This window comes from Taeniopygia guttata, chromosome 7, assembly GCF_048771995.1.
Source record: "Taeniopygia guttata chromosome 7, bTaeGut7.mat, whole genome shotgun sequence".
Taxonomy (NCBI): Eukaryota; Metazoa; Chordata; class Aves; order Passeriformes; family Estrildidae; genus Taeniopygia; species Taeniopygia guttata.
The window spans coordinates 39,405,266-39,420,000 of record NC_133032.1 but is presented as its reverse complement, the minus strand read 5'-3'; the positions used below and the strand labels follow the sequence as shown (position 1 = coordinate 39,420,000).

The 14,735-nt window shown below is 49.4% G+C and overlaps 1 long non-coding RNA gene across 1 annotated transcript; it reads right to left on the bottom strand.

Moving 5' to 3' along the window:
• Window positions 1-10,961: 10,961 nt before the first annotated feature.
• Window positions 10,962-11,315, bottom strand: LOC140684507 (uncharacterized). Its single transcript, XR_012056868.1, has 3 exons — window positions 11,245-11,315; window positions 11,127-11,162; window positions 10,962-11,045 (listed from the first exon to the last, which is right to left on the bottom strand). It is a non-coding gene; the product is annotated as an uncharacterized lncRNA (long non-coding RNA).
• Window positions 11,316-14,735: the final 3,420 nt, after the last annotated feature.

Here is a 14,735-nt window from a genome sequence, read left to right as displayed (position 1 = left end):
CCTAACCCTAACCCTAACCCTAACCCTAACCCTAACCCTAACCCTAACCCTAACCTAACCCTAACCCTAACCCTAACCCTAACCCTAACCCTAACCCTAACCCTAACCCTAACCCTAACCCTAACCCTAACCCTAACCCTAACCCTAACCCTAACCCTAACCCTAACCTACCCTAACCCTAACCCTAACCCTAACCCTAACCCTAACCCTACCCTAACCCTAACCCTAACCCTAACCCTAACCCTAACCCTAACCCTAACCCTAACCCTAACCCTAACCCTAACCTAACCCTAACCCTAACCCTAACCCTAACCCTAACCCTAACCCTAACCCTAACCCTAACCCTAACCCTAACCCTAACCCTAACCCTAACCCTAACCCTAACCCTAACCCTAACCCTAACCCTAACCTAACCCTAACCCTAACCCTAACCCTAACCCTAACCCTAACCCTAACCCTAACCCTAACCCTAACCCTAACCCTAACCCTAACCCTAACCCTAACCCTAACCCTAACCCTAACCCTAACCCTAACCCTAACCCTAACCCTAACCCTAACCCTAACCCTAACCCTAACCCTAACCCTAACCCTAACCCTAACCCTAACCCTAACCCTAACCCTAACCCTAACCCTAACCCTAACCCTAACCCTAACCCTAACCCTAACCCTAACCTAACCCTAACCCTAACCCTAACCCTAACCCTAACCCTAACCCTAACCCTAACCCTAACCCTAACCCTAACCCTAACCCTAACCCTAACCCTAACCCTAACCTAACCCTAACCCTAACCCTAACCCTAACCCTAACCCTAACCCCTAACCCTAACCCTAACCCTAACCCTAACCCTAACCCTAACCCTAACCCTAACCCTAACCCTAACCCTAACCCTAACCCTAACCCTAACCCTAACCCTAACCCTAACCCTAACCCTAACCCTAACCCTAACCCTAACCCTAACCCTAACCCTAACCCTAACCCTAACCCTAACCCTAACCCTAACCCTAACCCTAACCCTAACCCTAACCCTAACCCTAACCCTAACCCTAACCCTAACCCTAACCCTAACCCTAACCCTAACCCTAACCCTAACCCTAACCCTAACCCTAACCCTAACCCTAACCCTAACCCTAACCCTAACCCTAACCCTAACCCTAACCCTAACCCTAACCCTAACCCTAACCCTAACCCTAACCCTAACCCTAACCCTAACCCTAACCCTAACCCTAACCCTAACCCTAACCCTAACCCTAACCCTAACCCTAACCCTAAACCCTAACCCTAACCCTAACCCTAACCTAACCCTAACCCTAACCCTAACCCTAACCCTAACCCTAACCCTAACCCTAACCCTAACCCTAACCCTAACCCTAACCCTAACCCTAACCCTAACCCTAACCCTAACCCTAACCCTAACCCTAACCCTAACCCTAACCCTAACCCTAACCCTAACCCTAACCCTAACCCTAACCCTAACCCTAACCCTAACCCTAACCCTAACCCTAACCCTAACCCTAACCCTAACCCTAACCCTAACCCTAACCCTAACCCTAACCCTAACCCTAACCCTAACCCTAACCCTAACCCTAACCCTAACCCTAACCCTAACCCTAACCCTAACCCTAACCCTAACCCTAACCCTAACCCTAACCCTAACCCTAACCCTAACCCTAACCCTAACCCTAACCCTAACCCTAACCCTAACCCTAACCCTAACCCTAACCCTAACCCTAACCCTAACCCTAACCCTAACCCTAACCCTAACCCTAACCCTAACCCTAACCCTAACCCTAACCCTAACCCTAACCCTAACCCTAACCCTAACCCTAACCCTAACCCTAACCCTAACCCTAACCCTAACCCTAACCCTAACCCTAACCCTAACCCTACCCTAACCCTAACCCTAACCCTAACCCTAACCCTAACCCTAACCCTAACCCTAACCCTAACCCTAACCCTAACCCTAACCCTAACCCTAACCCTAACCCTAACCCTAACCCTAACCCTAACCCTAACCCTAACCTAACCCTAACCCTAACCCTAACCCTAACCCTAACCCTAACCCTAACCCTAACCCTAACCCTAACCCTAACCCTAACCCTAACCCTAACCCTAACCCTAACCCTAACCCTAACCCTAACCCTAACCCTAACCCTAACCCTAACCCTAACCCTAACCCTAACCCTAACCCTAACCCTAACCCTAACCCTAACCCTAACCCTAACCCTAACCCTAACCCTAACCCTAACCCTAACCCTAACCCTAACCCTAACCCTAACCCTAACCCTAACCCTAACCCTAACCCTAACCCTAACCCTAACCCTAACCCTAACCCTAACCCTAACCCTAACCCTAACCCTAACCCTAACCCTAACCTAACCCTAACCCTAACCCTAACCCTAACCCTAACCCTAACCCTAACCCTAACCCTAACCCTAACCCTAACCCTAACCCTAACCCTAACCCTAACCCTAACCCTAACCCTAACCCTAACCCTAACCCTAACCCTAACCCTAACCCTAACCCTAACCCTAAACCCTAACCCTAACCCTAACCCTAACCCTAACCCTAACCCTAACCCTAACCCTAACCCTAACCCTAACCCTAACCCTAACCCTAACCCTAACCCTAACCCTAACCCTAACCCTAACCCTAACCCTAACCCTAACCCTAACCCTAACCCTAACCCTAACCCTAACCCTAACCCTAACCCTAACCCTAACCCTAACCCTAACCCTAACCCTAACCCTAACCCTAACCCTAACCCTAACCCTAACCCTAACCCTAACCCTAACCCTAACCCTAACCCTAACCCTAACCCTAACCCTAACCCTAACCCTAACCCTAACCCTAACCCTAACCCTAACCTAACCCTAACCCTAACCCTAACCCTAACCCTAACCCTAACCCTAACCCTAACCCTAACCCTAACCCTAACCCTAACCTAACCCTAACCCTAACCCTAACCCTAACCCTAACCCTAACCCTAACCCTAACCCTAACCCTAACCCTAACCCTAACCCTAACCCTAACCCTAACCCTAACCCTAACCCTAACCCTAACCCTAACCCTAACCCTAACCTAACCCTAACCCTAACCCTAACCCTAACCCTAACCCTAACCCTAACCCTAACCCTAACCCTAACCCTAACCCTAACCCTAACCTAACCCTAACCCTAACCCTAACCCTAACCCTAACCCTAACCCTAACCCTAACCCTAACCCTAACCCTAACCCTAACCCTAACCCTAACCCTAACCCTAACCCTAACCCTAACCCTAACCCTAACCCTAACCCTAACCCTAACCCTAACCCTAACCCTAACCCTAACCCTAACCCTAACCCTAACCCTAACCCTAACCCTAACCCTAACCCTAACCCTAACCCTAACCCTAACCCTAACCCTAACCCTAACCCTAACCCTAACCCTAACCCTAACCCTAACCCTAACCCTAACCCTAACCCTAACCCTAACCCTAACCCTAACCCTAACCCTAACCCTAACCCTAACCCTAACCCTAACCCTAACCCTAACCCTAACCCTAACCCTAACCCTAACCCTAACCCTAACCCTAACCCTAACCTAACCCTAACCCTAACCCTAACCCTAACCCTAACCCTAACCCTAACCCTAACCCTAACCCTAACCCTAACCCTAACCCTAACCCTAACCCTAACCCTAACCCTAACCCTAACCCTAACCCTAACCCTAACCCTAACCCTAACCCTAACCCTAACCCTAACCCTAACCCTAACCCTAACCCTAACCCTAACCCTAACCCTAACCCTAACCCTAACCCTAACCCTAACCCTAACCCTAACCCTAACCCTAACCCTAACCCTAACCCTAACCCTAACCCTAACCCTAACCCTAACCCTAACCCTAACCCTAACCCTAACCCTAACCCTAACCCTAACCCTAACCCTAACCCTAACCCTAACCCTAACCCTAACCCTAACCCTAACCCTAACCCTAACCCTAACCCTAACCCTAACCCTAACCCTAACCCTAACCCTAACCCTAACCCTAACCCTAACCCTAACCTAACCCTAACCCTAACCCTAACCCTAACCCTAACCCTAACCCTAACCTAACCCTAACCCTAACCCTAACCCTAACCCTAACCCTAACCCTAACCCTAACCCTAACCCTAACCCTAACCCTAACCCTAACCCTAACCCTAACCCTAACCCTAACCCTAACCCTAACCCTAACCCTAACCCTAACCCTAACCCTAACCCTAACCCTAACCCTAACCCTAACCCTAACCCTAACCCTAACCCTAACCCTAACCCTAACCCTAACCCTAACCCTAACCCTAACCCTAACCCTAACCCTAACCCTAACCCTAACCCTAACCCTAACCCTAACCCTAACCCTAACCCTAACCCTAACCCTAACCCTAACCCTAACCCTAACCCTAACCCTAACCCTAACCCTAACCCTAACCCTAACCCTAACCCTAACCCTAACCCTAACCCTAACCCTAACCCTAACCCTAACCCTAACCCTAACCCTAACCCTAACCCTAACCCTAACCCTAACCCTAACCCTAACCCTAACCCTAACCCTAACCCTAACCCTAACCCTAACCCTAACCCTAACCCTAACCCTAACCCTAACCCTAACCCTAACCCTAACCCTAACCCTAACCCTAACCCTAACCCTAACCCTAACCCTAACCCTAACCCTAACCCTAACCCTAACCCTAACCCTAACCCTAACCCTAACCCTAACCCTAACCTAACCCTAACCCTAACCCTAACCCTAACCCTAACCCTAACCCTAACCCTAACCCTAACCCTAACCCTAACCCTAACCCTAACCCTAACCCTAACCCTAACCCTAACCCTAACCCTAACCCTAACCCTAACCCTAACCCTAACCCTAACCCTAACCCTAACCCTAACCCTAACCCTAACCCTAACCCTAACCCTAACCCTAACCCTAACCCTAACCCTAACCCTAACCCTAACCCTAACCCTAACCCTAACCCTAACCCTAACCCTAACCCTAACCCTAACCCTAACCCTAACCCTAACCCTAACCCTAACCCTAACCCTAACCCTAACCCTAACCCTAACCCTAACCCTAACCCTAACCCTAACCCTAACCCTAACCCTAACCCTAACCCTAACCCTAACCCTAACCCTAACCCTAACCCTAACCCTAACCCTAACCCTAACCCTAACCCTAACCCTAACCCTAACCCTAACCCTAACCCTAACCCTAACCCTAACCCTAACCCTAACCCTAACCCTAACCCTAACCTAACCCTAACCCTAACCCTAACCCTAACCCTAACCCTAACCCTAACCCTAACCCTAACCCTAACCCTAACCCTAACCCTAACCCTAACCCTAACCCTAACCCTAACCTAACCCTAACCCTAACCCTAACCCTAACCCTAACCCTAACCCTAACCCGCTAACTAACCCTAACCCTAACCCTAACCCTAACCCGCTAACTAACCCTAACCCGCTAACTAACCCTAACCCTAACCCGCTAACTAACCCTAACCCTAACCCGCTAACTAACCCTAACCCGCTAACTAACCCTAACCCGCTAACTAACCCTAACCCGCTAACTAACCCTAACCCGCTAACTAACCCTAACCCGCTAACTAACCCTAACCCTAACCCTAACCAGCTAACCCTAACTAGGGGTGGGGCCTGGGGAGGGGGCGGGGCCTGGGGGGGGCGGGGCCTGGGGAGGGGCCGAGGGGAGGGGGAGTGGCCGGGGGGCGGGGTCTGGGGAGGGGGAGTGGCCTGGGGCGGGGTCTGGGGAGGGGCTAGGGGGCGGGGTTAGGGTTGGGGGAGGGGCTAGGGGGCGGGGTTAGGGTTGGGGGAGGGGCCGGGGGCGGGGTTAGGGTTGGGGGAGGGGCCGGGGGCGGGATTAGGGTTGGGGAGGGGCCGGGGGCGGGGCCAGGGGGCGGGGTTGGGGGAGGGGCCGGGGCCAGGGGGCGGGGTTAGCGTTGGGGGAGGGGCCAGGGGCGGGATTAGGGTTGGGGGAGGGGCCGGGGTTAGGGTTGGGGGAGGGGCCAGGGGGCGGGGTTCGGGGGTGGGGACTGGGTTAGGGGAGGGGTCAGGTGAGGGGGTGGGGTTAGGGTTGGGGAGGGGTCAGGTGAGGGGGTGGGGTGTGGGGAGGTGTCAGGGTGATGTGAGGGGGTGGGACTACCTAGTAGACCCCTCCCCTAGACCCCCTATATATAAAAAAGAAGAAAAAATATATGTCCGGTGCAGCAGTAGAAAATTTGATGCTCCCAGGGAGTAAATAGTTTTCTTTTTAAAGTTTTTTTTTTTTTTTTTTTATTTACTCCCTGGGAGCATGGATTTTCTACTGCTGCTTTTCTATTCTAAAAGTAGAAAAGAAGAGAAAAAGAGAGGAAGAGAGAGGAGGAGAGAGTGAGAAGAAGAAGAAGAGGAGAGAGGAAAAGAAGAAGAGAAGACAAAGAAGAAGAGGAGAGAGGAAAAGAAGAAGAACAAGAGACAAAAAGAAGAGGAGAGAGGGAGAAGAGGAGACAAGAAGAAGAGGAGAGAGGGAGAAGAACAAGAACAAGAGGAGAGAGGGAGAAGAGGAGAGAAGAAGAAGAGGAGACAGGGAGAAGAACAAGAACAAGAGGAGACAGGGAGAAGAAGAAGCAAAAGAAGAGGAGAGAGTAAGTAGAAGAAAACAAAGTGAGAAGAAGAAAAAGAGGAGAGTGTGAGAAGAACAGGAGAGAGTGGGAAGAAAGAGAGAGACAAATAACAGGAAGAAGAGTAAAAAGAAGAAAACACAGCAAGAAAAAGAAGACTTAGAGAGAAAGAGAAACCAAAAAAGTTAGATTGGAAAGAGAAAGGAGGAGAAAGGGAGAAGGAAAGGGGAGTAAGGAGAAAAACACAGTGAAAGACAAAGAGAAAAGGAAACACTTGAAGTGAAAGAGAAAAGGAAATGGAGAGACATGACAAAGAAGACATAGAGGTAAAAGCCTACAGGAAAAAAAGAAATAGAGAGACAGAATGAAAGATAGAGTTCAAGAGAGAAAAATAGAAAGAGACTTAAAAAGACAAAATAGTTAAAGTTGGACAAAACAGGAAGAAGGGTGAAAGTTAGAAACAAGAGAAATGATAGCAAGGGTTACAAAGACAAAGGCTGACAAACTTAAAGAAGAAAAAAAAGAAGAAAACACAGTGAAAGCTATATTCAAAGAGACAGATAAATGGACAGGAGGAAATACACATATAAGAATGCAAGAAAAAGACAAGGTTAGAGGGAAATAGGATTAGAGAAATGCAGAGATGGTGTTAGAAACAGGAACAAAGGAAAACAGAGCCAGAGACAAAGAGAAACAGTTAGATGTGGAAGTAAAAAGTGAAGAATAGACTGAAGAGGAAAGTAAGAGGCAAAGGGAGAAATAGGGTGAAAATGATATGACACAACCACACCAAATAAAGACAGGAGACAAATGGAGGGCGGGGCAGAGGGGTAAGGGGTATCATTAATAGGGCTGATTCATCTTTATTAATTTAATTTTTAATTTCAATTACAGGGAAACAATGTATACAAATGTTAGTACAGACACAAATACAATTAAAAATACATCATAACTAAGCACACAAGTACAAGTCTAATTTACATACAGCAGAATACATCAAAAGACAGGAACAACTTCAAATACAGAACAATACAATGTACTACAAACCAAATACATAATGACGCAATATAACCGTGTCTCTGCTGTGGAAAAGTCCGTTACGCTTGTACAGTTAGATGCACCCGGAACAAAAACGGCTCACAACGCTCATGCAACTTGCATGCCCCCTTCACCTTACACACAAACTCACCTTCACACTCACAGGAACTGCTTTGTGATACCCGAGTCATCGTCCCTCCTCGGGAACGTGGTTCCCGGGAGACTGCCAAAAAATCCTCCTGCCTGACGAAAACCCCGGTCCCGGGACAGTCAGCACCCTAACTTTGGCGATGAACGTCGCCTCGCTGACCGGCCGGGACCGAGGAAAAAAAAACCCAGCCGGGGGGAAAAAAAAAAAAACCCCCCGGCTGGGGATTTTTTATTCTAAATTTAAAAATGAGTTGAAAAACCTGAAAGGCAAAGGCCATACACACAAGGTTAGAACCACTCAACACACACACAGCCCTCCTTCAGCTTACACACAAACCCACCCTCGCTCTCATCTCAACCGCACGGCTAAGACCTGGCCAACAACACGCACTCGCAACGCTCCTCGGGAACGTGGTTCCCGGGAGACTCCCAAAAAATCCTCCTGCCTGACGAAAACCCCGGTCCCGGGACGGTCAGCACCCTAACTTTGGCGATGAACGTCGCCTCGCTGACCGGCCGGGACCGAGGAAAAAAAAACCCAGCCGGGGGGAAAAAAAAAAAAACCCCCCGGCTGGGGATTTTTTATTCTAAATTTAAAAATGAGTTGAAAAACCTGAAAGGCAAAAGCCATACACACAAGGTTAGAACCACTCAACACACACACACAGCCCTCCTTCAGCTTACACACAAACCCACCCTCGCTCTCATCTCAACCGCACGGCTAAGACCTGGCCAACAACACGCACTCGCAACGCTCCTCGGGAACGTGGTTCCCGGGAGACTCCCAAAAAATCCTCCTGCCTGACGAAAACCCCGGTCCCGGGACGGTCAGCACCCTAACTTTGGCGATGAACGTCGCCTCGCTGACCGGCCGGGACCGAGGAAAAAAAAACCCAGCCGGGGGGAAAAAAAAAAAACCCCCCGGCTGGGGATTTTTTATTCTAAATTTAAAAATTAGTTGAAAAACCTGAAAGGCAAAGGCCATACACACAAGGTTAGAACCACTCAACACACACACACAGCCCTCCTTCAGCTTACACACCAACCCTCCCTCGCTCTCATCTCAACCACTCGGCTAAGACCTGGCCGACAACACACTCTCGCAACACTCCTCGGGAACGTGGTTCCTGGGAGACTCCCAAAAAACATCATCCTGCCTGACAAAAACCCCGGTCCCGGGACGGTCCGCGCCCTAACTTTGGCGATGAACGTCGCCTCGCTGACCGGCCGGGACCGAGGAAAAAAAAACCCAGCCGGGGGGAAAAAAAAAACAACCCCCCGGCTGGGGATTTTTTATTCTAAATTTAAAAATGAGTTGAAAAACCTGAAAGGCAAAGGCCATACACACAAGGTTAGAACCACTCAACACACACACACAGACACGCCTGCAGATGCAAGCTCACACAAACTCTCACAGACAGACACAGACAATCACACTCTCTTCTACTAACACGGTGAATGCCACCCTTACGTGAAACACTACGCCGAAAGATATGCTTCGACGCATCTTATGACCGCGGCTCCTCGATGTCAATTGGTAGATTCCAGGAAATTCTGTAGGGACCCAGGAACCTGCAAGACAATGGAGGCGGTCAATGACTGACTATCTGACAGCCAGGAGCTATACCCACTCTGGGCCCATCAGTGTTGTACCCAAAACCCCACAGAAGACAGATGAACTGCAAAGTTTTACAACTGCTCTACCTAAGCCTGACTGTGTGCTCAAGCAGGGCAGCTCCGATCATAATTGGCACAACAGAGGCGCGCACAACATAAGCCAATGTAGGTACATACAATATGAGTACTCACAACATAAGCCAATATAGGTACATACAACATAAGCACATACAATATAAGCCGACATAGGCAGGCGCAACATAAGCACATACAATATAAGCCAACATAGGCAGGCGCAACATAAGCACATACGATATAAGATGATATAGGCAGGCGCAACATAAGCACGTACAATATAAGCTGACAGAGGGAGGCGCAACATAAGCACATCCAATATAAGCCAACATAGGCAGGCGCAACATAAGCACATACAATATAAGCCAACATAGGCAGGCGCAACATAAGCACATCCAATATAAGCCAACATAGGCAGGTGCAACATAAGCACATACAATACAAGATGACATAGGCAGGCGCAACATAAGCACATACAATATAAGCTGACAGAGGGAGGCGCAACATAAGCACGTACAATATAAGCCAACATAGACAGGCGCAACATAAGCACATACAATATAAGCCAACAGAGATACGATATAACTGAGGACTTGACATAAATCTCCAGAAGATTAATTTTTGAGTCCTATATCCTTTGAAAAGGCAGAAGCTACAGAACTACTGTGGTCACATGATGAGGATCAAATACATTCCATATAGAAGTCCCAGAGAATGGCTACCAAATGTGAGAAGGACGATGGATGAGAACATCTTGTGTACATCTTCTCGTCCCAGAAAGTAAATATGTAAAGATGCCGGAATAAGTGATATCCGGGAAGGTATGTGAGAAAACTATGGCCGATACGGCACAGAATGAGGCCGCTAAAGCGCGGCAATGCGGCAAAGACCTATGATGCAGACAACATGACAGACAGAAGCGCAAACTGCCTGGCAGTTTCACCTTATGGACCCGAGATTCCTAGCCCAAGATGAGCCATGGGCGGATGATGCCAAAGGAAAGAAAGAACTACGGCACTAGCACATGATGATGAAATGTAACTCCCCTCAAGATGTTAGTGCCAAAGCACTTAAGAGGAAGCCTAAGAAGATCAGTAGGCCTAGAGAAGGAAGCGATGACTACGGGGTGACCGTGGCGCCAGCTCCAGACGTGAAGGCAGGCTCCTCGAGTGAAAAGATCCACGATGATGTTGAGAGTCGAAGAAGGCCGCCGACACGAGCCTCGCGAGAACGCGGAGACCGATCGGAACTGCCCTGCCTGGCAAAGACCCTGGTGAGGCTGAGGAAAAACCCTCTCCCTTTGCTTCCGAGGGACCCATCCCGCTACGGGCCTCTTCTCTAAGCTAACACCAAATTGTCTCCTGTGATAGTAAAAGTTTTTCCCCTTCTCCCACCTACTGGCCCCAGCACTTAGCTTTTGCAAGACAACAGGACAGAATCCAATGTCAGTCGGATGCGGGCGGCGACACGGTCTCTACGTCCGCTTCGGTGCTGCCGTTTCCAAACTTCAGCTACGTGCCTCTTCACGGTACCTAAGATAAAACAGAAAATGGAACTAGTGCCCACCAAAAGAGGAATCCCCGGAACTCAGACACACCGCTGCCCCAGCTCACCTGAAATCTTGACTCCACAGGCTGCCTGGAGGATACCTGCAAAATGAAAAAGGTACATGCTTAACATGCTGCTGCATAACAGTCACCTATGAGTGACCGTGCCTAAATGCCAACTCACCCGCTCGCCTCTGTTCCTTCACACACCTAGGGCAGTGACAGCACCTGCAAAAAAACAAAGCAAAAAAACCCACACTGAGATACTGTGAAAACACCATCCCCCTGAACCAAAAAGTACACCCACCCAGACCTTACGCTTGCACCCACCTGGCCTCGGATATCCGGACGAGAGGCATCTTGCGAGAGGAGTGCCTACAATAAAACAAAGTAACCAAGAGGGGATGCTTAGAATTGCACCAGAAATTGAGACAAGAGCCAGAACAACAGCTTCTGTCCACTGCTCACCTGGCACACTGGGCCTTGACTGCTCCTAGCTGCCCGGACTTCCTAAAATTAAACACAAAGACAAGCGCTGTAACACAGTCATCATGTAGGCTTCCCCTACAAACACAAACAATGACTGACCTTCTCAGGGAAACCCCCGACCGCACCGGGGCACACTGCCACAGAGTTAATCCATCTGCATCTGAAAGGAAGTTGGGAGAAATTTCAAAAAGCTGTTTGTTATTAACCTGTTAACAACTTAACAGGTCAAAACATCTAGTGTGAATTAAGGAATACTATCTTGAATGCAACTACATGCCCCACGCAAAACTGCAAATCTCTGGGACTGGTGCAATTACAGCAGGCTGTGAAGCAGGGCAGAGCAGCTCTGGGAGAAATATGTGCAGACACCCGTGATCCAGGACAGGACGTGACAAACGACAGGACAGGAGAGGGAGAGAGAGGTTTGCACAAGAAGAAGGTCTGCAAAGACCAAGAGACCCAAACAACCAAGAGTGCACCAGACACAAGTGACAGGACACACACCGGAACTGCTCTGCCCTGTGCACCTCAGCACTGAGATCAAAAGAAACACTTTCCCTTTAGGTGGACTATAGGAGACGCTTCTTGGACATCCCCATCTCTAAAACAGACACAAAAACCCCTTCTAGAAAGTCCCAACCCACCACCCCACTTCCATCCCCTCTGTGGGTCGTAACCCTCGACTTATCTTGCATGCATTCTGGAGATGTAAATCCCTGTTGGCTGCAGAAGGACGCCATCTGCCTGTCTGGTAAGTTCCAGCTGTCACCTCTTGGTCTGCCCAGAGAAAGAAAACCAAACATCAGTACAGAGTCTTAACAGCACATCAGACAAAACATGATAGTTCTGCTACTCACCATTCTCCTCAGAATGCCCGGGTTCTTGACCTGCACGCTTCAGGTCTGCTTGGATTCTGATGCCATCATTGCAGGGTACACCTAGGTTAAATGGAGACAAGGCAACATGGCATTGCTGAAACTCGAGTGGACTCTCACTCCCCCTCCCTACCTCCCCAACTCACTGCAATTCCTCGGCCATTCCTCAGGACTTCCCAGATGAGACCTTGAAACACAAAATTGGAAGGCTCCGTCACAGGGTCCTGTAATACTTCCAGCGAGATCACAAGTGCATGAAACCTGGTCCATCGGCCAGTTGGTGACAGAGGTATGCGTACTCCGAGCCGATTCCCTAAAGCACAAAAATGAGGATGGATGCTTACAGTTGCACCAAAAACTGAAAGCCGAGTAAAAACAACTGCTTCTGTCCACTGCTCACCTTGGACACTTGGCCTTGACTGCTGCTATCTGCCTGGACCTCCTAAAATTAAAGGCAAAGAACACTGCTGTAACACAGTCACCATTTCAGCTCTGCCTGCAAATACAAACAATACCCTGCTCATGGCAACAACCGCCCCCAGGATTCGGGCCCTCTGCCACTGATTTGAACTGTCTGCATCTGAAAAGAAGTTAGGACTAGTGTCAAAGGGCTGCAGGACAACTTAACAGCACCAAACATGTTATGTCAAGCTCCTAATACAATCTGGAGCCCAACTACACCCTGCATTACTAATTTCAAGTCCCCAGGACTTGTGCTATTACAGGCTATGCAGCAGGGCAGAGCAGCTCTGGGAGAAATACATGCAGGCACCCGTGATGCAGGACAGGACGTGACAAAGGAGGGGACAGGACAGGGAGAGAGACGTTTGCACAAGAAGAAGGTCTGCAAAGACCAAGTGACCCAAACAACCCAGAGTGCATCAGAAACAAGTGACAGGACACATACCGGAACTGCTCTGCCCTGTGCACCTCAGCACTGTGATCTAAACAGACACTTTCCCTTTAGGTGGTTTAAAGGAACACTTCTTCCACATCTCCGCCCCCAGAGCTCATTCAAAAGGCCCTCCATGTTCCTCGCCTTTGACCCCTCTGTGGGCCTTAGGCCTCGACTTATCTCTCAAACATCCGGGGATGAGAATCCATATCCTGTGCGAATGGAGGCTGCCACGCCTGCTAGGCATTTCCTATGGTCACCGGGCTGTGGTCCCTTGCTCACCTACAATCAAGAACACCAAATATCACTGCATGATCTTAGATGCACAATGGACAAAACCCAGCAATTCTGCTACTCACCATTCTCCTCAGAGTGCCCGGTTGCTCGGGCCGCACACTTTGGCCAGTACAGAGGCTGCCACCGTCATTGTAGGGTCTGCCTGGGTTAAGAAGAGACAAAGTGACTTGGCATTTCTGAAACCTAAGAGGACCTTGGCTCCCCCTCCCTACCTCGGTGACTCACTGCAACTCCTCGGCCCTTGCCAAAGACTACCCGGATGCCATCTTGCAATACAAAATTTCAAGGCTTCGTCTCAGAGTCCTAAAATACTTCCAGAGGACTCACAAGCACAGGAAACAGAGTCCATCAGCCGGTTGGTGACGGGGGCTTGGCGTATTCCGACGGCATTGCCTAAAGCACAAAAAATGAAAAACGATGCTTAGATTCGCACCAAAAACTGAAACCTGAGCAAAAATAACTGATTCTGCTCACCTTGGACACTTGGCCTTGACTGCTACTATCTGCCTGGACCTCCTAAAAATAAAGGCAAAGAACACCGCTGTAACACAGTCACCATTTAAGCTTCCCCTGCAAATACAAACAATGACTGACCTGCTCAAGGCAACACCCTCAACCAGGACTACGGCGCTCTGCCACAAATTTGAACTGTCTGCATCTGAAGGGAAGTTAGAACTAGTGTCAAATGGCGGCAGGACAACTTAACACCACCGAACATGTTATGTCAATCTCCTAATACACTCTAGAGCCCAACTACACCCTGCATTACCAATTTCAAGTCCCCAGGACTTGTGCTATTACAGGCTATGCAGCAGGGCAGAGCAGGGCCGGGACTCATATGTGCAGACACCCGTGACACAGGACACGACAGGGAGAGAGAGCTTTTGATGAGAAGAAAGGACTGAGAGACCCAAAGAACACAGGGTGCAACAGAGACAAGTGACAGGACACACCCCAGAACTGCTCTGCCCTGCGCACCTCAGCACTGTGATCAAAAGAAGCACTTTCCCTTTAGGCATCCTAATGGGACACTTCTTGCACATGGCCGCCCCCCAAAGCTGATTTAAAAGACCCTCCCAGCGCCTCGCTTTCATGCCCTCTGTGGACCTTAGTCCTCGA